Source organism: Eschrichtius robustus, chromosome 13, assembly GCF_028021215.1.
Source record: "Eschrichtius robustus isolate mEscRob2 chromosome 13, mEscRob2.pri, whole genome shotgun sequence".
In the NCBI taxonomy this organism is placed as follows: Eukaryota; Metazoa; Chordata; class Mammalia; order Artiodactyla; family Eschrichtiidae; genus Eschrichtius; species Eschrichtius robustus.
This window is the reverse complement of record NC_090836.1, coordinates 20,207,542-20,231,810: the sequence shown is the minus strand read 5'-3', so window position 1 is coordinate 20,231,810 and position 24,269 is coordinate 20,207,542. Positions and strand designations below refer to the sequence as shown.

The window sequence follows — 24,269 nt, the reverse complement described above, 5'->3', positions numbered from 1 at the left end:
CCCTTTTTTTCTTTTTTTTGATTGTGTATGTGTATGCTTCTGTGTGTGATTTTGTCTGTATAGCTTTGCTTTTACCATTTCTCCTAGCATTCTGTCTGTCCATTTTTTTGTCGTTGTTTTTTTTTTAGTAGAGTTTTTAGCACTTGTTATCATCGGTGGATTTGTTTTTTGGTTTGGCTGCTCTCCTCTTTCTTTTTTTTTTTATTAAAAATTTTTTTTTAATAATCATTTTTTATTTTAATTACTTTATTTTATTTTATTTTATTTTATCTTCTTCTTTCTTTCTTTCTTTTTTTTCTCCCTTTTATTCTGAGCCGTGTGGATGACAGGCTCTTGGTGCTCCAGCCAGGCGTCAGGGTTCTGCCTCTGAGGTGGGAGAGCCAAGTTCAGTACACTGGTCCACAACAGACCTCCCAGCTCCACGTAATATCAAACGGCGAAAATCTCCCAGAGATCTCCATCTCAACATGAAGACCCATCTCCACTCAACGACCAGCAAGCTACAGTGCTGGACACCCTATGCCAAACAACTAGCAAGGCAGGAGCACAACCCCATCCATTAGCACAGAGGCTGCCTAAAATCATAATAAGGCCACAGACACCCCAAAACACACCACCAAATGTGGACCTGCCCAACAGAAAGACAAGATCCAGCCTTATCCACCAGAACACAGGCACTAGTCCCCTCCACCAGGAAGCCTACACAACCCACTGAACCAACCTTAATCACTGGGGACAGGCACCAAAAACAACGGGAACTACAAACCTGCAGCCTGTGAAAAGGAGACCCCAAACACAGTAAGTTAAGCAAAATGAGAAGACAGAGAAACACACAGCAGATGAAGGAGTAAGGCAAAAACCCACCAGACCTAACAAATGAAGAGGAAATAAGCAGTCTACCTGAAAAAGAATTCAGAATAATGATAGTAAAGATGATCAAAAATCTTGGAAATAGAGTGGAGAAAATACAGGAAACGTTTAACAAGGACCTAGAAGAACTAAAGAGCAAACAAACAGTGACGAACACACAACAAATGAAATTAAAAATTCTCTAGAAGGGATCAATAGCAGAATAAATGAGGCAGAAGAACAGATAAGTGACCTGGAAGATAAAATGGTGGAAATAACTACTGCAGAGCAGAATAAAGAAAAAAGAATGAAAAGAATTGAGGACAGTCTCCGAGACCTCTGGGACAACATTAAACGCACCTACATTCAAATTATAGGGGTCACAGAAGAAGGAGAGGAAAAGAAAGGGACTGAGGAAATATTTGAAGAGATTATAGTTGAAAACTTCCCTAATATGGGAAAGGAAATAGTTAATCAAGTCCAGGAAGCACAGAGAGTCCCATACAGGATAAATCCAAGGAGAAACAAGCCAAGACACATATTGATCAAACTATCAAAAATTAAATACAAGGAAAAAATATTAAAAGCAACAAGGGAAAAACAACAAATAACCCACAAGGGAATCCCCATAAGGTTAACAGCTGATCTTTCAGCAGAAACTTTGCAAGCCAGAAGGGAGTGGCAGGACATATTTCAAGTGATGAAGGAGAAAAACCTACAACCAAGATTACTCTACCCAGCAAGGATCTCATTCAGATTTGACAGAGAAATTAAAACCTTTACAGACAAGCAAAAGCTAAGAGAATTCAGCACCACCAAACCAGCTTTACAACAAATGCTAAAGGAACTTCTCTAGGCAGGAGACACAAGAGAAGGAAAAGACCTACAATAACAAACCCAAAACAATTAAGAAAATGGTAATAGGAACATACATATCGATAATTACCTTAAATGTAAATGGATTAAATGCTCCAACCAAAAGACATAGACTGGCTGAATGGATACAAAAACAAGACCCATATATATGCTGTCTACAAGAGACCCACTTCAGACCTAGGGACACATACAGACTGAAAGTGAGGGGATGGAAAAAGATATTCCATGCAAATGGAAATCAAAAGAAAGCTGGAGTAGCAGTTCTCATATCAGACAAAATAGACTTTAAAATAAAGACTATTACAAGACACAAAGAAGGACACTACATAATGATCAAGGGATCAATCCAAGAAGAAGAGATAACAATTGTAAATATTTATGCACCCAACATAGGAACACCTCAATACATAAGGCAAATGCTAACAGCCATAAAAGGGGAAATCGACAGTAACACGATCATAGTAGGGGACTTTAATACCCCACTTTCACCAATGGACAGATCATCCAAAATGAAAATAAATAAGGAAACAGAAGCTTTAAATGATACATTAAACAAGATGGACTTAATTGATATTTATAGGACATTCCATCCAAAAACAACAGAATACACATTCTTGTCAAGTGCTCATGGAACATTCTCCAAGATAGATCATATCTTGGGTCACAAATCAAGCCTTGGTAAATTTAAGAAAATTGAACTCGTATCAAGTATCTTTTCCGACCACAACGCTATGAGACTCGGTATCAATCACACGAAAAAATCTGTAAAAAATACTAACACGTGGAGGCTAAACAATACACTACTAAATAACCAAGAGATCACTGAAGAAATCAAAGAGGAAATCAAAAAATACCTAGAAACAAATGACAATGAAAACACGACAACCCAAAACCTATGGGATGCAGAAAAAGCAGCTCTAAGAGGGAAGTTTATAACAATACAATCCTACCTCAAGAAACAAGAAACATGTCAAATAAACAACCTAACCTTACACCTAAAGCAATTAGAGAAAGAAGAACAAAAAAACCCCAAAGTTAGCAGAAGGAAAGAAATCATAAAGATCAGATCAGAAATAAATGAAAAAGAAATGAAGGAAACACTAGCAAAGATCAATAAAACTAAAAGCTGGTTCTTTGAGAAGATAAACAAAATTGATAAACCATTAGCCAGACTCATCAAGAAAAAAATGGAGAAGACTCAAATCAATAGAATTAGAAATGAAAAGGAGAAGTAACAACTGACACTTCAGAAATACAAAGGATCATGAGAGATTACTACAAGCAACTCTATGCCAATAAAACGGACAACCTGGAAGAAATGGACAAATTCTTAGAAATGCACAACCTTCCGAGGCTGAACCAGGAAGAAATAGAAAATATGAACAGACCAATCACAAGCACTGAAATTGAAACTGGGATTAAAAATCTTCCAACAAACAAAAGGCCAGGACCAGATGGCTTCACAGGCAAATTCTATCAAACATTTAGAGAAGAGCTAAGACCTATCCTTCTCAAACTCTTCCAAAATATAGCAGTGGGAGGAACACTCCCAAACTCATTCTACGAGGCCACCAAAATCAGACGAAGATGTCACAAAGAAAGAAAACTACAGGCCAATATCACTGATGAACATGGATGCAAAAATCCTCAACAAAATACTAGCAAACAGAATCCAACAGCACATTAAAAGGATCATACACCGTGATCAAGTGGGATTTATCCCAGGAATGCAAGGATTCTTCAATATACGCAAATCAATCAATGTGATACACCGTATTAACAAATTGAAGGGGAAAAACCTTCGCCTTCAATTTGTTAATATGGGGACATATGTATATGTATAAGAGATAGGGGGACATATGTATATGTATAACCGATTCACTTTGTTATAAAGCAGAAACTAACACACCATTGTAAAGCAATTATACTCCAATAAAGATGTTTAAAAAGTAAATAAATAAAAGAGGTAAATTGTCCGCCCTTGGATTTCTTAGAATATATATATATATCAAAGATTCAGTCTGAGTTGTTTCTGGTGGGCAAATAAGGAGTAATGACAAGTTAATTTCAATCTTTCTCTCTCTTAAGCATTTATTTTTCCATCAGTATTTATATTCATAATCTTTCTTGCTAAACGTCAGTGTGTATATTTAAATATCATGTCCTCTGTTTCATTTACTCTGGGGCTAATAAAAACTTAATAGACACTAATTGTTATCAAATTTGCCAAGAAAAGACTCTCACAAATCTAGTTAATTTTTAACATTCTGTTCATTTTGGAGCCTGTAATGTATCCCCAGCAGGGACTGTGCTTGGAAGCACCAGGGACTTCTTGGAAGAAAATATACTTGACAGATCTTGGGTCAAACCATAATCATCCTTCACAAAGACTGACTCTGGACATACTGTAGGTAATATATTTTTATACTGTCAGGATTTATCTCACTTTGTTGTCCAATTGTTCTAGACATTTTGTCCTTGCATCTACAGAGATGTATACAATAACAGCTTGTTTTCTTATATTAGACCGCTGGCACAAAAATGCTTATTCCAACTTTTCCATATGTATCTATGAAGGTTTGTAAAATTAGCTACGGAATCTCATCTAGTGACCATAAATGTGCCTGTATTAGCCTATGAAGAAAGAAATCTCACTATTTCTTTAATTTAGAGATTTCCTCTCTCCTTCCTCAAGCAATTCCTCTCCCCTCTGCCTCTCGCCATGCCATGCTCACATTTAAGTTTTCTCTCCTGGAAGAATGAGTACAGACAATAAGAAGTTAGAGCAAAACTGCAGAGAAAACAGATTGGTAGTATAATCTTGAATATGGGAATAATTTAGAGAAAATAAATCCATATATTTAGATATAGATACAGACAGAGACGTAGGTATCTATGTTTATATCTATTTCTGTATCTATCAATCAATCAATCAACCTATCCACAACACACATTCATACACCTTTTTTGTCGGAGGGATTCAGATTATTTAGTCAAATTTACATGGCAAAAGGGCTAATTTATTACTGTTCTCTAAAATTTAAAAGAGTTACTTGAGAAGTTTTTTCATATAAGGAAAATTCAAGTAATAAGTCCTCTTATTTCATTATTGCTATTCTTCCTTCATTTTTCACTAAAATTCCTTCCCTATACTATCTCCCCTATTTCATTATTCCCCTATGTCTTTACTCATTTATTTTAGGTTCCTTCCTTATGCTTTATCTTTGTAGAAATACTCTTTTATGTCCATGGCTTCTTTAATTTTCTCTCACTGTTCTTTACTTCAACTTAAAAGAATGTTTTTAACCAGAAGATTCCTGGAAAAAGTCTTTCTCATTTTGGATCCCTTGTGGCTTTGGGACAATGAGGGAGTAGGTGGGGGGCTGTAAATGGAAAGGTTAGTGAGTCTGTACCACAGAGGTATCTGGAGAAATGTGTGGCACGTTGACAGTCTGAGATGAAGTTGTCATGATGACAATTTGGAGTCTTGTCTGATTTGACAGCATTTACTTGCTTTGCTGCTCCAACTGAAAAAGTAAACATTGTGTCTGGGGACTAAATCTACTTGTGTATTCTTAAACTAGATTAAAGTCAGATACTAAATTGTCTATGTGGGTTTCCTTTGTTCTGGTTTTTTTTTTTTTTTTTTTTTTGGTCTCAATACTCTGATTTACCAATGTTCTATTCGTTTATATATGGCTTGTTGTATTTAAAAGGAAGTGATTTGAAATCGGTGTCACTGTGAAGTCAGCTTGTTGAAACTGAAATTCAGTATTTCATTGATCATATATTTATTGTTTTGAATAGCATCAGTAAATGTGAAGTGACTTATGGGGTGTTTTAATTCCAAATTGGCTGTGATATCTAACCTATGGACCCAGAGAGTGGATTATCACAAATTCTGAGTATTCAGTGTCCAGCACAGGAATGGAATAACTCTTTGTGGAAGTACCCCAATCCCCCCAGTGGGATTAATTTTCAGTATGCCCATTGATAAGGAAGGTAAGAGATGAGCAGAATGAGAAGTAAAAGGTTATCATCATTTTGTTATCACTCTTCTTTCTTCCACATCCTCCTGTGCAGAGTGGTTCAGTAGAAGTGATGCCAGCATGGAGGTGTCTCTTGTCGTGCAGGCTTTTATGGTGGTGACTTAGAGCTATCTAACCAAGTTTTCAGTGGAGCTGCAAAAAGTTCATGTTGGCTTTGAGGAACTTGTTATATAATGAAAGGAAAGTTTCCTTTCTTTTTTGGCTCTAAATATTACTATGTTGTGTAATATGGACCTCAAAGAAGAAATTATGAAAAAAAAGTGTATGTTTAAATGATTGTCCATACCTGCATTCTTAAGAGTCCTAAAGACAATTGTTTCTTGACAGTCAGTGACCATTGGACAGTGAGAGAGAACTCATGGAAAATTTTTTTCTGAAAATAAGATGCATTTGTGGAATAAAGAAAATATATTAAACTTCTGAGTGACTTATTATTTTAATAATTCATATTATAAAAGAAATTGTTATTGATGGCTGCTTTGCAAATGGAGTATTAAATCTTTTAAATAGTTTATTTATACAATTTCACTTTGAAACAATGCCAATAAGTATGTTCAAGTTAATAAATCGATTAGGGAAAGAATCTTTTTTTTTGCGGTGCCTAAGTTTCTGCAAATTTTCTGAAGTAATATTCTACCTGAGGACAATGAGTAGAACAATCTAGCTTTTTAAAATGTCTCATTGTTAACTAAAATTAGAGATGTTGCCAGATCAATATCAACACTCTTCAGAAAATATTTGGAAGCTATTGAGATACAGATTTTAAGGAAACATTAAAGAAGGAATTTTCTTCTTTAATAAGCTTCAACCCACACTAATCAGGATTTCCTAGAACTGCAAATTTATTACTTTTGTTTTTGCTGTTGATGATGTTGAAGGTTGATAGCATTATTTGTGTGCAAGAAATAGGATTTTTTTGGAAAGCTTCACAGTAGAAAATAAGTTTTATATTGCCTCTGTCTTTAAAGAGCCAAAGACATTCTAACAAGTGACACTGGAAATTACTGACAAGATGGTCTTGATGCCAGTCTAAAGTGTTACCAGAGAGTTATGCATCAGTCCAGGAAGTCTTTTCTTAGACTGTGATGATTAGGTCTATATTATTTGTGTTCTATTAAGTACTCAACCTGCATAATTATACAAAAAGTTAAAAAAATACGTCCTATATTCATTTATCTGGTTACTGCATTTGATCCATTATGTTAATACATTATTTTATTAACAAATGAAGGAAACTGAAGTAGTTACAGTAGTAACTTCCTGTGACAATATTGACTATGAATTTCTTAGTATCTACAAAATAGTATTTTTGTACAGATTTACAATAACTTATTTGCAGTTCTGAAATTTTTTGTAAGTCATATATGTAATTTTTTTTTTTTTTTTTTTTGGCTGTGCTGCGTGGCTTGCAGGATCTTAGTTCCCTGACCGGGGATTGAACCTGGGCCCAGCAGTGAAAGTGCCCAGTCCGAACCACTGGACGGCCAGGGAATTCCCAAGTCATTTTGTAATTGGAATACTGGAAATGTATCATACAATTTTTGGTAATTTATTTAGAGGAAAACCTAAATGGACCTGACAAGAGGCTGGTTATTTAGTGTGGATATTTACATGTCATGACAGAAATATCAACGTATTTGATTATGGAATATTGCCCTAGACCTCATTGGTAGTTCTATGTAATATATGGTATATACACCATATTATGTTTCTCTAATCCAATATTTTCAGTATTCTGAAGCTCATTTGGCCTCTGGGGTTTTGGATAAGAACATTCACCTATATAAACAGTTAAATTTAAGTCTACCGGTATCATAGAAAAATGTAAAAAATGTTCTAGCCTTGTCTGATTGCTATTCAAACCTTCTACCTTATGTACGTAGCATCTTTCATTAATTCTTTATCAAGCCTTCCTTCTTCTATTAGATAACATCTATTCAGCAAACTATTGAGCACCTATTATGTAACAGGTATTTTGCTAGGTCCTAAAGAAACAGACAATGTCTGTGCCCTTGAGAAGCTTAGAGACCTTGCTAACAAAGAGTACAGGGGAATGTATGGAATAATAGAAGCATGTAGAAGATACAGAAGTGTCTAGGCAGTAATCGGGTGATGGTTCTCTTTTGGCAGAGAGCTGTCAGGAAATGGACAATGAGACAGGTGGGGAATAGGGAAGGCGTTACAGAGAATGTGATGTAGTTTTCAAAGTACATCACAGTCAAAGGGAGTAGCCTGAGCATAACACAGATGTGAGAAGTGGCTTGGTATTGGTATGGAAGGAAAAGAATTGTATTGCAAGAGAATTATGGGGAATGTGGTGGAAATGTGTCTGGAGGAATAGGCAATGATCAGATCATCAAGGTCCTTGATTGCCACACTAAGGAGCTTGGATATTATTCTGTGGATAATAGGAAGCTATTGAAGGGTTTAGGGAGGTGAGTGCTGTGATCCATTTTGCATTTTGAAAAGCTCTCTTGTGAAGTCTTGTAAAGATGGACCAGATGGGAACAAGACAGAGACAGTTAAGAGAATAATGCAATTAATGGGCTAGATGCCGTAATCTGTAGCACAGTCTTTTGGTCCTGATTTGTCAAAACCTATCTTCCTTACTTTCTTTTTATTCCCTTTTCTCTCCCTCCCTCCCTGTATTTCGCTCTCTTTTCTTCTTTTTTCCCCCCTAGAATTGTATTATGGTTCATAATGACACTATCTCTTCATATACTTTTAAATCTGAATAATGTTTATTTAAGTCAGTTTTTCTTTGTATATCAGTGTCTTCTCTTTCTAAAGTTAAGCCCTGCTGATTTTTTAATGTCATCTATTGTGACAGTTTTCATGCCTCTTTCTTAGATGACTTCAGTGTTCATGGGGACTGTCTGTTCAACATTCTACACTCAGTCAATCTTACAAACGACCTGTAAGGTCATTTATTCACATGACCAATCTCTGTCTCTTATCATCACTCAGAAATGTCCCACGGCTGAAATCATAATTTCAGACTCTAACTGCAATCTTCTATTTCTCCAGCTCTCCTCTAAGGGCGCCACCTAGGATGTCTCCAGGAAACACTGTTCACACTGTATTCTGTGTGAGCTCCACTTAGACTTGTCTTCAGTCTTAACGAAATTTTAATCCTTTGAGTCTTCTCTTTTTCTTTACCTATCAGTTCCTTCAACTTCACTTAATTCCCTGTTGATTCCAGACCCATTTGGGTATCACTTCTTTTACTCTTATGAGAGCTTCAAAGTCCCACTTCCCTCTTTTACTACATCCACTTTGGTTTAAACAACATTTTCTGTTTCTATACCTGACTGTTAAGCACTTCTGAAGGAAATCATATAATCCCATTATTAGTGCTTGCTAATTTTTGGTCTTCTCCCTTAACTGGGGCCTTCCTATACCGCTCTCCCACATAACTCTCAAGTTCTTTTGCTTGACCTTACACACATATATCTCCCATGATCCAAAGAAGCTAATCCAAAATACTGAATGCAATAGACATTAATTTCCTTCAGTCCTCACACACCTTTTCTATGTCTCAAGCTCTCTTCTCTACCTATTTACTCTTCCTAGGTGGCCTAATGCAGTCTTGTATACCAAAATCCATCAGTAGTCTGATGACCTTAAAATTTTTATTGTCAGTCTAGATCTCTTCCTGGAATTCCTATATTTATATATTCAACTGATTACTTGACATCCCTACCCAGATGTCTGGTAAGGATCTCAAATATAACCTAGGCAAAATAGAATTCTTCATTTTCACTACAGACCTCCTCTTCTGTTTGTCTTCTCTATCACTGTAAATAGCATGATCTTCCAACCACTTTCTCAACTCAAAAACCTGTGAGTTATTTTTGATTCTTATCTTTATCTCTTCCACATCCAGTCAGTCACCAAATCTTTTGTACTACCCCCAAAAGATAACACAAAGCCAGGCATTTTTTTCTCATTTCTTCTACATTATTTTAATCAAATTACCATCACCTCTCACTTGGATTACTGTAATAAAATCTTGTTTTGTTTTTCTACTTCCCGTTTTACCCCCTTACAATTGATTATCCTTTCTCATAGCAGCCAGGATAATCTTTTTGTAATGTATATCATATGATTTCCTCTTCTTGCTTTAAGCCTTTCAATGAATTCCTGTCATCTCTTTTACCATGGCATTCAGAATCCTCTATTATGTGGTTGTGGCTGCCTCTCTAAGATCGTTTTGTATTATTGTCCTTCTAGACTACTAGCCTACTACGTTCCAGCTCCACTGGTCTTCTGTATCTCAAACATTACAAGTTTTCATTAATGCTTACTTCCATCAGTGCTCCCACTGGACCACTGGCGTGTACTTCTACCAATCTATGCGTGGTTGCCTTCTCCTTGTTATTTTGATCTCAGCTTAAATGTCATCCTTTGAGAGATGCATCTCTGACCACACAATCTGGACACCAGTTCACTCTAGATCACATCATTCATTTGAATTTTCTGCATAGCAGTTATCACCATTTGATCTTTTTCTCTGGTTTATTTATGGATTTTTTTGTCTCCCCTTGTCTGTCTCATTTTCTACTATATCCACACCTTCTAGAATAGTACTAACACTTAGTAGTCACTCAATAGCATGCTAAATCAATCACTGAAGTTAGCCTTATTAACTGTAATAACAAGTTAATCTGTTAAATCTGTTAATTAACTGAACTCTACGACATTTGGAGTTGAGAAAAGAAAATAATTTTTTTTCTCACAGAGAGTTAAGGAATAATTTTTTTTAGGTGAGTTTTTGATTAGCACAAAAAGAAGAGAAACTTAAAGTAGAATTTTAAGCTTTTTTTTTTCCTGGAGGAGAATGGAGTATAAAGAAAAAGCTTTGCTAACTTGATAAAGTTTGTAACACAAGTCTTTGAAGGATCATAGATGGGAATTATGATCCCCAAACTCTTTCTTTTCTTTCCTAGACCATTAAAGGAAGGCATTCATTGATACTTTGTAAATCTGGTACACCCCTACTTGATACTATAATGGTCTGTCACTTCAGTGAAAAAAAAATCATTCATGTTGATGAAACAAAAGATCATTCAAATCAGTTGTTTAGAATCATGTAGCTCAGTCAGTTGACTGACTAAATTTTTTTACTTTCTCTATGGACTTAGGAGTCACCTGATTGATGAAAGATATATTTTGTTCTTCTAATAGTGTATTATAAGTCATGCAATGAAATATAATTGTTATTATTGCTACATTATTAAATTAATTTGATTGATGTTGGTAAATAACATTATTTTTTAACTTAATGAGTACTTAAAGTGATGAAAGGTCCTTGTCCCAAAAGATTTTTACTTTGTACTTGTGATTTGTACTTTCTCTCTGCAAACTTCATGAAGATAGGGATTTTTGTCTTATTTATTCTCTGAGATTGCATGAAAGCCTGACATCATGTTCCAATCAAATCTTACTGGACAAAATAAAATACAGTTACTATACAGTGTAGGTTAAATTTTTTCTTACTCTGATAGTTTCTACGGTAGGCCAAATAATCACACCCCCACCGCCCCCCGGTCAAGATATCCACACGCTAATCCCTGCAACCTATAAAAAATATGTTATATGACATAGCATGTGGGAATTAAAGTTGCAGATGAAACTGAGATTGCCAATCAGTTCAAATAAAGAGAGCATCCTGGATGATCCAGGTTGGCCCAATATAATCAAAAGGCTCCTTAAATGGGGAAGAAGGAGGCGGAGAGACGGCATTCTGAGAAAGACTCAATATTGCTGACTGTGAACATGGATGGGGGCCACCAGACAAGTAATGCAGGCAGCCTCAAGAAGCTAGAAAAGGCAAAAAAACACAAATTCTCCCCAAGATCTTCCAGAAAGGAATGCAGCCCTGCCAAAACCTTGATTGTAGCCCCAGTGAGACCCCTTTTGGACTTCTGACCTCCAAAACTGTGAAACAGTAATTGTGTGTTGTTTTAAGCCACTAAGCTTGTGATAATTTGTTAAAGCAGCAATAGGAAACTAACAAAGTTTCCCTTTTGCTTTTCTTCTCGGAAACAAAAAATGAAAGTGCATTTCAAGGAAGGGGAGTGGATTTTCTTTGTGTATCTGTGAAAGTTTTTCACTTAGCCGTGGTATTTCAATTTTTTTCAAGTTCTTTTTGTGCATTGTGCACACTCCTCAGGTCGCATATTGTGAGAAAGTATAGACCCAACTTGGCCATTGTAATTTAATTACAAACTTTAAGTTGTCTGCTTTTAGTATGCATGTCTACTTAATATCGGTTAAAGAAGGAAATGTATAAAAGCAGAAATATAGTAAAAAACTAATCACCTTGATTTCACCCATTTAGAATATATAGCTGTTTTACAAATGTTGGGCAGTAGTTTCTCTCTTCAATAACAACGAAAAAGTGATGCAAATGAAGTTTGTAGTATATGAGCTTGCAGAGGGGGTGCTTAAAATGCTTAAGAGAACACACGATTTTAAAGCATTTTCCAATACTTTAAAAATACATACTTATAAAGAAACAGTTGATGTACTAATTATGATTATTTTTATCTGTCCATTATATCAAATGTCTGCTCAGTATTTACTAAGCCACATTTTCAAACTTTGATTTGCTAGATCTACAGCAAAGTCAAAGTTAAGCGTTTAGTGCCAATTTAATGGAAGCGACAGGTTCACAGAATGAAAATGTGTATCGCTTGAAATTTACCCTTATTTTGGCATTTTCAACTGTTCACTCATTCAGATAATGGCTACTGGTTCCCTCATGTATCAGACATTGGTGATAAGAACCCAGATTATACATTTCCACCCCGTGTCTCTTCACACCTTCACTGCAGTTGGTGATCCAACCATACTGGAAACCCTGCTATTTCCCAAAATGGGCCACATTCCCTCTTACTTCTAGAATTGTGAGCACAATGCTCCTTTGCAGGAAACATGCTGATCTTCTCCAACCAGCTCCTGCTTCCACTCCTTGGTGGGTTTCTGAGTCACCCAGGGCTCAGCTTCAGTTGAAAAGTCTCCTGCCTAGAAAGCTTTCCCTGACTGATCCAAGATGGAGCTAGATGTTCCTCCTTTGCTACTTTGTGCACCTTGTAGGCCCTTGTAATCCAGACTTACTCCACTTGTAGTGCTTACTACAGAATGTTTTCACTTGTCTGTCTCCCTCAATTTCCCTAAGGTTTCCATTATTATCTCTCTGATGCTTAGCACAGTACTAGCCTATAATAGCTGCTTTTTAATATACAGTTACTAAATAAATGGACCAATGACTATGTAAAAGACATATGTATATATATGAAAGAAGTATTGAGAGAAATCACAGGAGGAGAGGTTGTCCTTTTAAAAAAGTTTTTCTCTGAGCCTGTAGTCTCAGAGTTGGAAAATAATTTAGAAATCATGCTGCTTCTATCGTTGCCTCCGATCATTCTTGAGGACTCTGATTTTCCACGCTACAAGTTGAGTTTGTTTTTTTTTTTTTTTAATTTGTGGCTGCGTTGAGTCTCGTTGAGTCTCGTTGCTACGCGCGGGCTTTTCTCTGGTTGCGGCGAGTGGGGGCCACTCCTCGCTATGGTGCGTGGACTTCTCATTGCGATGGCCTCTCCCGTTGCAGAGCACGGGCTCTAGGCGTGTGGGCCTCAGCAGCTATGGCTCACGGGCTCCAGAGCGCAAGCTCAGTAGTTGTGGCGCACGGGCTCAGCTGCTCCGCGGCATGTGGGATCTTCCAGGACCAGGGCTTGAACCTGTGTCCCTTGCATTGGTAGGTGGATTCCTAACCACTGTGCCACCAGGGAAGCCCTATTTTGTTTTTTAACTTTGTTTAATTTCTGTTTTAACTCATTTCATTTTAAAATATGTTTAGGACACTGTTGTAAACTTTTATCAGTAAAAATAACTTCCCTTGTGCCACATGAAATAATTTGACAAATTGTAAATTGGAACAAAATTTAAGGGTAATCCAGTGTGTAAATATGTTCTTGGTCAACATCTATTCTATAGAAATCTCATTTTGTATTTAAAAAAATAAAACCCTTTTTCTGCAATAACATTTTATAAATTCAGCTTTTCATAGATTTAGAATGTACTTCTTATAATTCTAAATTTAAAAGGTTTGAGTGCATTATTTCAGATTTTTGACTTTATGATATTTACCTAATTTATATAGTAATTGTATAATTTTGGCATAGGAAGGAACTTCCCAGTTCATCTAGCCCAACTCCTAATTTTACAGATGAGGAAAACTGATGCCCTCTTCTGCAGTAACTGCCCAGGTGACCTCAGATGAAAGACACATCTCAAAGACCAATATTCTGCTCCCATGATTATTCACATTATACCAGAATGGCACAGTGCTACCATCTCATTACCTTTGGTGAAACTAAACATCTGATCGGAAAGCATGACTTGAGCATTGGAGCTACCCAAAAGAGGTTGGAGCGAGAGGGAAGCAGAGGATGCTTAAAAGTCCCCAAAGCACCACACAGTCTGTTCCAACGCCCTATTATTGGTATAAAGTGGTGAGGACACTGCCTGCCCATTTCTAAACACAGATGCTTAAGGCTTCCCTTAGGGACCTTGGGTATCAGGACTTGGATCACCACAGTGGACTCCAGATCCCAGTGCCTGCAAGCCTGATTATTTTCTGCTACTTGCTCTCCACGATTAGCTCAGGTTCTTGATTGTGCTGGGTTTGATGGTTTGCAAGAACCTGAAAAGGGCTGGCGAAGGCATAAAATGACACAGCTGCTGTGCTGTCCCACAGGGTAGCCACTGGATGTGACTGTTGAGCACTTGAAATCTGGCTAGTCTAAATGAAGATGTGCTAAATATGCACTGGATTCAAAGGCTTAGTAAGAAAATATGAATTTAAAATATATTATTTTTAATATAATTAAATGTAGAATTGAATATATTTTGGATATATGGGGTTAAGTCAATTATTCAAATTATTTTCACCTTTTCTTTAACTTTTTAAAAATGTGGCTACTTAGAAAACTTAAAATTATATATGTGATTCATACATATATTTCCACTGAGAAGTGCTCCCTTAAGGAGTAGAGTAAGTAACATTAAAAACTCCAGTGTCATTGACTGGTACTAAGACTCTCAGTCACCAAACCATGATTACCATCAACTATATACCATTGCAGCATCCCTGATTTATTCAGAATGGATGACCACTGTGGGGCTCTTGACGCATGCATACGTATCTCTGAATGGAGATTTAGGAGAATCATTGGCTTGTGAATAAAAACAGCAATGATTCTCCACCCCCACTGCCCAGTTCTCTGTACCATATATATAAAGGAAGTGGGAAAAGTTACAACCACTTGAATGTTATGAGCATTCCAGTTCTTTCCAACTTCAGAAGTGAATGTGGCATGTCTCCTGGCTTGAGGGTGAAAACTGTGAGGTAGAGAGAGGAATTGTTCTGTTAGGTCATAAAAATGGGCTTTTATGAAAAATAGGCAGTTTATGGTTATATTCATTCAAAATACTTTTTCCAAATACATTTCCCGAGGCTTAGAATTAGAGTTCAAGTTCAAAAGCTTCTTTAGTGCTCACTTCCTTATCAAGGAGATCATTCTATGTACCTGTCCCCATCAATCCTACTTCATTGAATATGCTGGATGCTAATCACATATAGAAAACAATATGGTCTCTGCCCTGTAGGAAGTACACTACAGGACTTCTTAAATTGTTAAATCAATATTATATATTACAATAGAGTGTTGCCATAAATATTACAGTGACATAGGCAATGTTTTCACATATCAGTGTATGAGGAACTCTAGTTAATTTTCCTAGTAATCACTGAGTGCACTTGTAGAAAACAAGGAATTATATTTATGAATTGGGAAGAATAACTATTGGATACTGAGAATTTAGAAAAAATGAACATTAATTTGACAACATTTCTGAGCCTCTTGAAGAAATATGCCTAAGAACTTACATCTTGGAAAATAAAACGAACGTCATCCTATATTTCAGGATTCCTCATTCAGAAATATTTTTTTAATGGCCATATTCAATGATTTTCTTTGAAAAAAAGTGAACTAAATCAATCAGAAGTGAAAACCAAGCTGCTCACCTGTGTGTGTGTGTATAACATGTACATAGAAAAATAACATATTGTGGTGATAGCCTAGGTGTAGTTAGTCACTGTCAGGGAATTAACACAATTAAAAAACCCCCAACACATCTTAAAGAGTCCAAGGGAGGTGTGTAGGTAGTAAAATTAGACTTGGAGATCTCTTAGTAGATCCTGGCTGCTGGTTGAGGAGCCCTACCATATAGACATAATTTGAAAGTGTTTGAAATCTCTTAACACCTCTAGCTTCAGACTATCAGAGCATTTAGAGGGACCGATGTTGGCCCTGTTCTGATCATGACAACCAAAGAGAAGAATATGAGTGGCCAAAGGTGTACACCCATGCAGACCCAAGACCCCACTTCTTGCTCTTCTATACCATACTTCAAGGATACAGAAGAAGGAGTACTTGTCCAAACAGCCCAAGCCACTGCCAGGGTTTACCCAGGTTTTTGCTAGCCCAGCCTCCCAGGGAAGACTTTGTTGCTGGGTGCTCACTCTTGGGCCCAAGATGTAGCTCATGAGCCATGTGGTTCTCTGGGAGAGAGGTGGGGATGAAGAGCAGATACAACATGACATGTGGGGTGGAGGGTGAGGAGGAAAGAAGGACGGTGCCCTCTCTCTTTCTGTCTGAAATGACAAATAGGAGTAGGTCAGAAGTATTGTCATGTTGGCATATTTTTTAGGTACTATAGGAATAAGAAAAGCACAAAATGGAAATTGTTAAAAGAAAAGCATTTTGAAACATGTACCCATATATGGGTTAGGATTCTTTGTTGATGTTACCTCCCAGTATTGATGGTAGCCATATTAAGGATATTTCCATACCTTCCATCCACATTCTGTTCAGATTTTAGAACTCATCCCCCTCCCAGAATTTTATATTCATATGATATGTATGATCTATATGATGTATCATATAAATTGAAAGCATATATATATGTGTATATACGTATATGGAGAAAAATTACATTTAAAGGAATGAGAGTATTATTGACAATAAAATGTCACCAGCAAAAAGGGAACCCTCCTACACTGTTGGTGGGAATGTAAATTGATACAGCCACTATGGAGAACAGTATGGAGGTTCCTCAAAAAACTAAAAATAGAGCTACCATATGACCCAGCAATCCCACTACTGGACATATACCCTGAGAAAACCATAACTCAAAAAGAGTCATGTACCACAATGTTCATTGCAGCACTATTTACAATAGCCAGGACATGGATAAGTGTCCATTGACAGATGAATGGATAAAGAAGATGTGGCACATATATACAATGGAATATTACTCAGCCATAAAACGAAACGAAATTGAGTTATTTATAGTGAGGTGGATGGACCTAGAGTCTGTCATACAGAGGGAAGTAAGTCAGAAAGAGAAAAACAAACACCGTATGCTAACACATATATATGGAATCTAAAAAAAGAAGGTTCTGAAGAACCTAGGGGCAGGACAGGAATAAAGACTCAGTTGTAGAGAATGGACTTAAGGACATGGGGAGGGGGAAGGGTAAGCTGGGACGAAGTGAGAGAGTGGCATTAACATATACACACTACCAAATGTAAACTAGATAGCTAGTGGGAAGCAGCCGCATAGCACAGGGAGGTCAGCTCGGTGCTTTGTGACCACCTAGAGGGGTGAGATAGGGAGGGTGGGAGGGAGACGCAAGAGGGAGGAGATATGGAGATATATGTATATGTATAGCTGATTCACTCGGTTATAAAGCAGAAACTAACACACCATTGTAAATCAATTATACTCCAATAAAGATGTCAAAAAAGAAGTGTCACCAGCAGCAGTGAATATTCAAAGAAAATGAAGCAATGTCTTCAAAGTTGGAAGGATAAAAAGATATTATATTATGCAAAAGACACTATCATGCAATAACTTAGGTTATTATTAACTTGCCCTGTACGAAAAGATTATTCAAGAGGATCAGCCAGAAAAACAAAAAAGAAATCTTAGAAATTGCATATATGAAATTCAGGCAGTGAAGTATAACCATAAGAAGGGAAGGAAGCCAGAAAGTAAATGAAAGAGAATTTGTTAGATACTGATGCTTTAGAAGGTTCCCCCTCAAAGATAAAAAATTAAGACATACGATTACATTTTTATGAGGCCAATAATACATCTCAGTCTACAGTTAAAAACAATATTGTCAGTGTTAATTACTATCTTTTATAAAAATTTTCTAACCTATAGTGGTCAAAATATGACAAAAAGGATCTGAATGATAAAACTTCATAATATAAAAATAAAATTATAGCTAATTTTTTTGAGGTGAGGGAGGAGGAGAGGTAGAGAAAAAGCTTAACTAATTACCTCATGTTTCATAGCAAAAATTAAGTAGATATAGCCTTAACTGATATTAAAATATTATTTAAGTATATTATTTAAGTTCAGAAAAGCAATGATTAAAAGAACTAAGGAAAAAAATACATCTAAAAACTTAAAGGAGGAAAGAAGAGATATGATAGATATGTGTTTTTTTTTTTAATTAATTAATTAATTTATTTATGGCTGTGTTGGGTCTTCGTTTCTGTGCGAGGGCTTTCTCTAGTTGTGGCAAGCGGGGGCCACTCTTCATCGCGGTGCGCGGGCCTCTCACTATCGCGGCCTCTCTTGTTGCGGAGCACAGGCTCCAGACGCGCAGGCTCAGTAGTTGTGGCTCACGGGCCTAGTTGCGCCGCGGCATGTGGGATCTTCCCGGACCAGGGCTCGAACCCGTATCCCCTGCATTAGCAGGCAGATTCTCAACCACTGCGCCCCCAGGGAAGCCCAATAGATTGTTTTAAGTTTCCTAAATACTCAAATTTTTTATATGTAGTAACTGAAGGTGATAAATTATCTAGCAGAGTACATGGGAAATATATTTGTTCCTTTTATAGGGATGCAAAAATCAAACAGTTATTAGGTAACTTTCTGTTAATGTTGATACTGATCTTAAATTTCAAATAAATGAATGATGTAATTTACAGCTAGGTATGGAACCCAGAGCGAGAAAAATCTACAGGCTCTTACTGACTTAGCTCTAGATTGATTTACGATAAAGGCAACAAGTTCTTTATCATATAGATTGAAAGCAAATATTTCACCTTATTTCTAACATATATTGTGAAGTAGGATTGGATAATGACTGCAAAGGACATTGAACAGCCTGGAAAAATTATGTGTAGCAATAGCAAGTGGTGTATATGGGAGAGCTTGGTACCACATCTATAGTCTCATGTTTTAGTTTTTGTGTGTAATTAATCTGCACATGCTTTCTATTATTAATTCCAAAGTTTTGTTTCCTATATTAAAAATAAATCAAATGAAGCAGTTTGAAACTTTGATATTCTTGACTGGTTCATGTTTGTTATTGGCCACATTTAGACTGCATTTTTATTTAAGATTGAAGACGTAAGTGTTGAAATGTGCAACATGGTATACTTCAGTTTATGACTGAAAGGCAAATTTTTGGACATTGAAAATATCATGAGTCAATCTGTTTTTGGAAAATTACCAGCAAATTTTGCAGAGGTTTAAATTAAGCTAGCGCACCTTTGGGTACTTACTCCAGCAGAATTTATTGAAGATTAATAATAGTTGTATGAATCACATGTCATAATACATTTTTATCCAGTAAGGTGTCATTTAACTTCTTAAATCCAAAACACACAGTGTGCAAGCTGTCCCAAACTTGTGAACAGGTTGTTTCAAATAGTTTGTTTGGAATTTGGAATTAACAACACATTTTTCTACAGAAATAAAGTTATGAATTGTGTTTGGATAACCAGATAGCCCCCAGAGCTTATTTATTCTACAAAGTAGTATATGGGCTACATTTCTCACAGGTTCAGCACTGGTAGTCAAGGGGAGCTTGTGGTTCAAGAGGGACAGGAAAAGCATTTGTTTTCTTATGTCCCTTAGGTGCAGGGGTAGCCTAGATAGAATAATGAGTTAAATTTTGTTTTCAACACTTGCAGCCTATCTTTATGCATCTTCATCTTTTTTTTATTATGTCACTTTTCTGTTTATTCAAACTTCAGTCCCACTGACTCTACTTTTTTGGGAGTTGGGAGCTGGGAGAGTGATAGAGTAGCACAGAGACATGCTATAGCATGTTCCAAATTCCAAAATTATCCCTTACTACCTCTCTCTAAGCCTCCTCTACATTGTGTCAATGAGCTCATGAAATGTTGGAAGAAATTAATTTTTACTAAATTAATTCATATTAAGTTAGGGACGATAGTCTCAATACAAATCTTATCTCCTTGCTATTGTCCCTGTTTCTCATCCCCAAATAGCTTTTACCCAAATATGAACTTATTGATTGTTCAAAGAAGGTAATGAGGTTAAACACAAAGTTCAGTCACAATAAAGTAGGGTATTTTACTATATCTGAGAAAAGGGCCCGTCTTTATCTTATAGAATCTGAATCCTCTTCTAACTTCTATTCTCCTTTCCCATCTTTGCCCCCTGTATTTGCTTTTCACAACTTAGTTTTCTTCTTCTACTTCTAAAACAACAGATTTTTTAAAGTTGGTATTTTTTTGTTTTTTAAACAAGTAGTGGATTGACAGTGACTATAGGGTCTTGGAAAGGGGTTTGGTATTCTTTGTACACCCCAGGCATATAAAAGTGACTCCATGTATTATTATAATGACAGACATAGTTTACTGACTTTTGTGACAGCTATAAATCTACCTTCAAATAAATGTCTAATGGACTTCCAAGTTACCTCCTAAGTAACATACCTTTTATTATCCAGATCTACTTATAATCATGTGATTTCTAGCCTTAACAAATCTTATGTTCATCTGCTTTTCAGTAAAATAACTAAAATTGGGCCAATCCCTGGATTTGTTTCTTGAGTTCTAGTAACTTTTACTTTTCTCCCTTTCTCCTCCTCCTATGTACCCTCCTCCTTTTTTTTCTTTTTTTTAAATAGTGTTGCTCATAGATACGATTAAAGACATAGTCTCCTAACAGACTGAAAGTTTTTGGAGATAACTGTTGAACCATTTCCCCAAGATTTAGTCAAATTGTCTGGTGTCAGTTTTTTTAGCAATTTTGACAAAATAGGTTTTAAGTTTATTTAATTCCAGACAGAACTCTTTTTTTTTTCCTTCAACAGTTCAGAGAATAATATTTTATGACTACCCAAAGATTTCATTAAGATCCATACTTTGAAGGAATTTAAATTTATCCACTTTTATTTTAAAATCAGTGTGTCAAAGACCCCGAATAGCCAAAGCAATCTTGAGAAAGAAAAACGGAGCTGGATGAATCAGGCTCCCTGACTTCAGACTATACTACAAAGCTACAGTAATCAAGACAGTATGGTACTGGCACAAAAAACAGAAATATAGATCAATGGAACAGGATAGAAAGCCCAGAGATAAACCCACGCACATATGGTCACCTTATCTTTGATAAAGGAGACGAGAATATACAATGGAGAAAAGACAACCTATTCAATAAGTGGTGCTGGGAAAACTGGACAGCTACATGTAAAAGAATGAAATTAGAACACTCCCTAACACCATACACAAAAATAAACTCAAAATGGATTAAACACCTAAAGGTAAGGCCAGACACTATAAAACTCTTAGAGGAAAACATAGGCAGAACACTCTATGACATAAGTCACAGCAAGATCCTTTTTGACCCACCTCCTAGAGAAATGGAAATAAACACAAAAATAAACAAATGGGACCTAATGAAACTTAGAAGCTTTTGCACAGCAAAGGAAACCATAAACAAGACGAAAAGACAACCCTCAGAATGGGAGAAAATATTTGCAAACGAAGCAACTGACAAAGGATTAATCTCCAAGATATACAAGCAGCTCATGCAGCTCAATATCAAAAAAACAAACAACCCAATCCAAAAACGGGCAGAAGACCTAAATAGACATTTCTCTAAAGAAGATATACAGATTGCCAACAAACACATGAAAGGATGCTCAACATCACTAATCATTAGAGAAATGCAAATCAAAACTACAATAAGGTATCACCTCACACCAGTCAGAATGGCCATCATCAAAAAATCTACACACAGTAAATGCTGGAGAGGGTGTGGAGAAAAGGGAACCCTCTTGCACTGTTGGTGGGAATGTAAATTGATACAACTACTATGGAGAACAGTATGGAGGTTCCTCAAAAAACTAAAACTAGAACTACCATACGACCCAGCAATCCCACTACTGGGCATATACCTTGAGAAAACCATAATTCAAAAAGAGTCATATACCACAATGTTCATTGCAGCTCTATTTACAATAGCCAGGACATGGAAGCAACCTAAGTGTCCATCGACAGATGAATGGATAAAGAAGATGTGGCACATATATACAATGCAATATTACTCAGCCATAAAAAGAAACGAAATTGAGTTATTTGTAGTGAGGTGGTTGGACCTAGAATCTGTCATACAGAGTAAAGTAAGTCAGAAAGCAAAAAACAAATTCCTTATGCTAACACATAGATATGGAATCTAAAAATAATAATAATAATAATGGTTCTGAAGAACCTAGGGGCAGGACAGGAATAAAGACGTATATGTAGAGAATGGACTTGTGGACATGGGGTGGGGGAAGGGTAAGCTGGGACGAAGTGAGAGAGTGGCATGGACATATATACACTACCAAATGTAAAATAGATAGCTAGTGGGAAGCAACTGCATAGCACAGGGAAATCAGCTCGGTGGTTTGTGACCACCTAGAGGGGTGGGATAGGGAGGGTGGGAGGGAGACTCAAGAGGGAGGGGATATGGGGATGTATGTATATGTATAGCTGATTCACTTTGTTATACAGCAGAAACTAACACACCATTTTAAAGCAATTATACTCCAATAAAGATGTTAAAAAAATAAATAAATAAAAATAAAATCAGTTGTGTCAAGAGAATCAATGAAAAATTGCTTTGTCTTTTAAATTTATAAATTTACATTATGTAAAAATATGTCTCTTTTTTACTCATTGGTATGCTTCATAGTTAAAATGAGTTATGTTAACTATAGTTGAGACTGATGTCTATAGCTGAAAAGAATGTGCTAATTCTAATTTACCCATCATAATTTTGCTTACAAGTAAGTTGAGAAGAATAACTTTTTCTCAGGTTAAGTAATATGATGGATTAAATACAAATCTCAGAGTATAAAACTTTTGACATCCTTTCTGGTCTTAATAGCCAAACTTAGTGCTTGTTATGCACAAGGCACTTATGTTATGCATATTCATTAATTTATTCCTTACCATAGCCCTATCAGGTAAGTATTATTATTATCAGTCTCACTTAACAGATGGGAAAATTGAGGCACAGAGAGTAACTTTGAGTAATAGAGACAGAATGTGAACCTAGACAGTTGGGCTCTTTAAAACGCATGGTCTTAGTCTTGACATCACACTGCCTCACTAGAAGGAAACGTATCACATTCCACAGTTTCTGTAACACAAAGAAATGATTCATAGCAGGGCACTAATGACTCTAATAAAGCAAAACAAACCACACTTCAGAGCAACCAATCAACCAACAAACATAAATCACCAAAAAAAAAAGTTAGATTTGGATACATGAAGAATAAATAGGACCCTAAACAATGAACTTGGTATTGGTATTTGGTCTTTCGTGTTTTATTTTTTAAAGAAGTACATCAAATCCATCTTAAGAATTAGGGTCTGGTTTGGCTTTCTTGTTATTGTCCTGAGTTGTCAATGGGAAAAGAAACCGGTAAAGGAAGATTTAGATGGTGCTCTTTCACTGGCTATCTGTATAGTATTTCGAGAGTTTTGCAAATCTACTTTTATTTAAATAAAGTATTTGAACATTTTCCATTGCTATATTTCTACTTCTAGTGATTAGGAGTCTAGAATGCCTAGATATAAGTAAAAAAGACTAATGGAAATTAATTTACTTTTTTCTTGTAACTGACAAATTTACTGCTAGGCAGATGTATAATGAAATAAGAGTGATTTATTTTACCTTATCTTCAAATAGAAATGATTTACTTTTAGATTGATATTTTAGCTCCTTTTTGTCAACCTGCTTTTATGGATTTTTCTTCCCAAACATATCTGGAAGATTCTCTTCCTTAATGTTTTATCTTTTCGTATAATACGTTTCAAATTTTCCAATTCTTCTATTTTTTCTCTGAGTCTCCCTTTATTTTCCTGTCGCTAAAACTGCGTCCTTAATCATTTGTTTTTCCTTTTCTGTGTCAATCCATTCATTTTAAAATTATGATTCCTCAAATTACTTTTCTGTTTCATTTTCTTGCAAAATGATTCATTCTCTTCCCATAGTATCTTCCTGTAATTCTTGTTCAGAACCTAGTGGTTTCAGAGAACTAAAGCATGGACCTAATTGTTTATAGGAAGATCACAATCTAAGATGTTGAAAAGAAAAGAT

General features: G+C 36.1%; 1 protein-coding gene across 3 annotated transcripts in view; it reads left to right on the top strand.

The window, feature by feature from the left end:
- SOX5 (SRY-box transcription factor 5) overlaps nucleotides 1-24,269 on the top strand; it is a 997,819-nt gene that overhangs the window by 558,520 nt on the left and 415,030 nt on the right. The gene's annotated exons all lie outside the window — the stretch shown is intronic.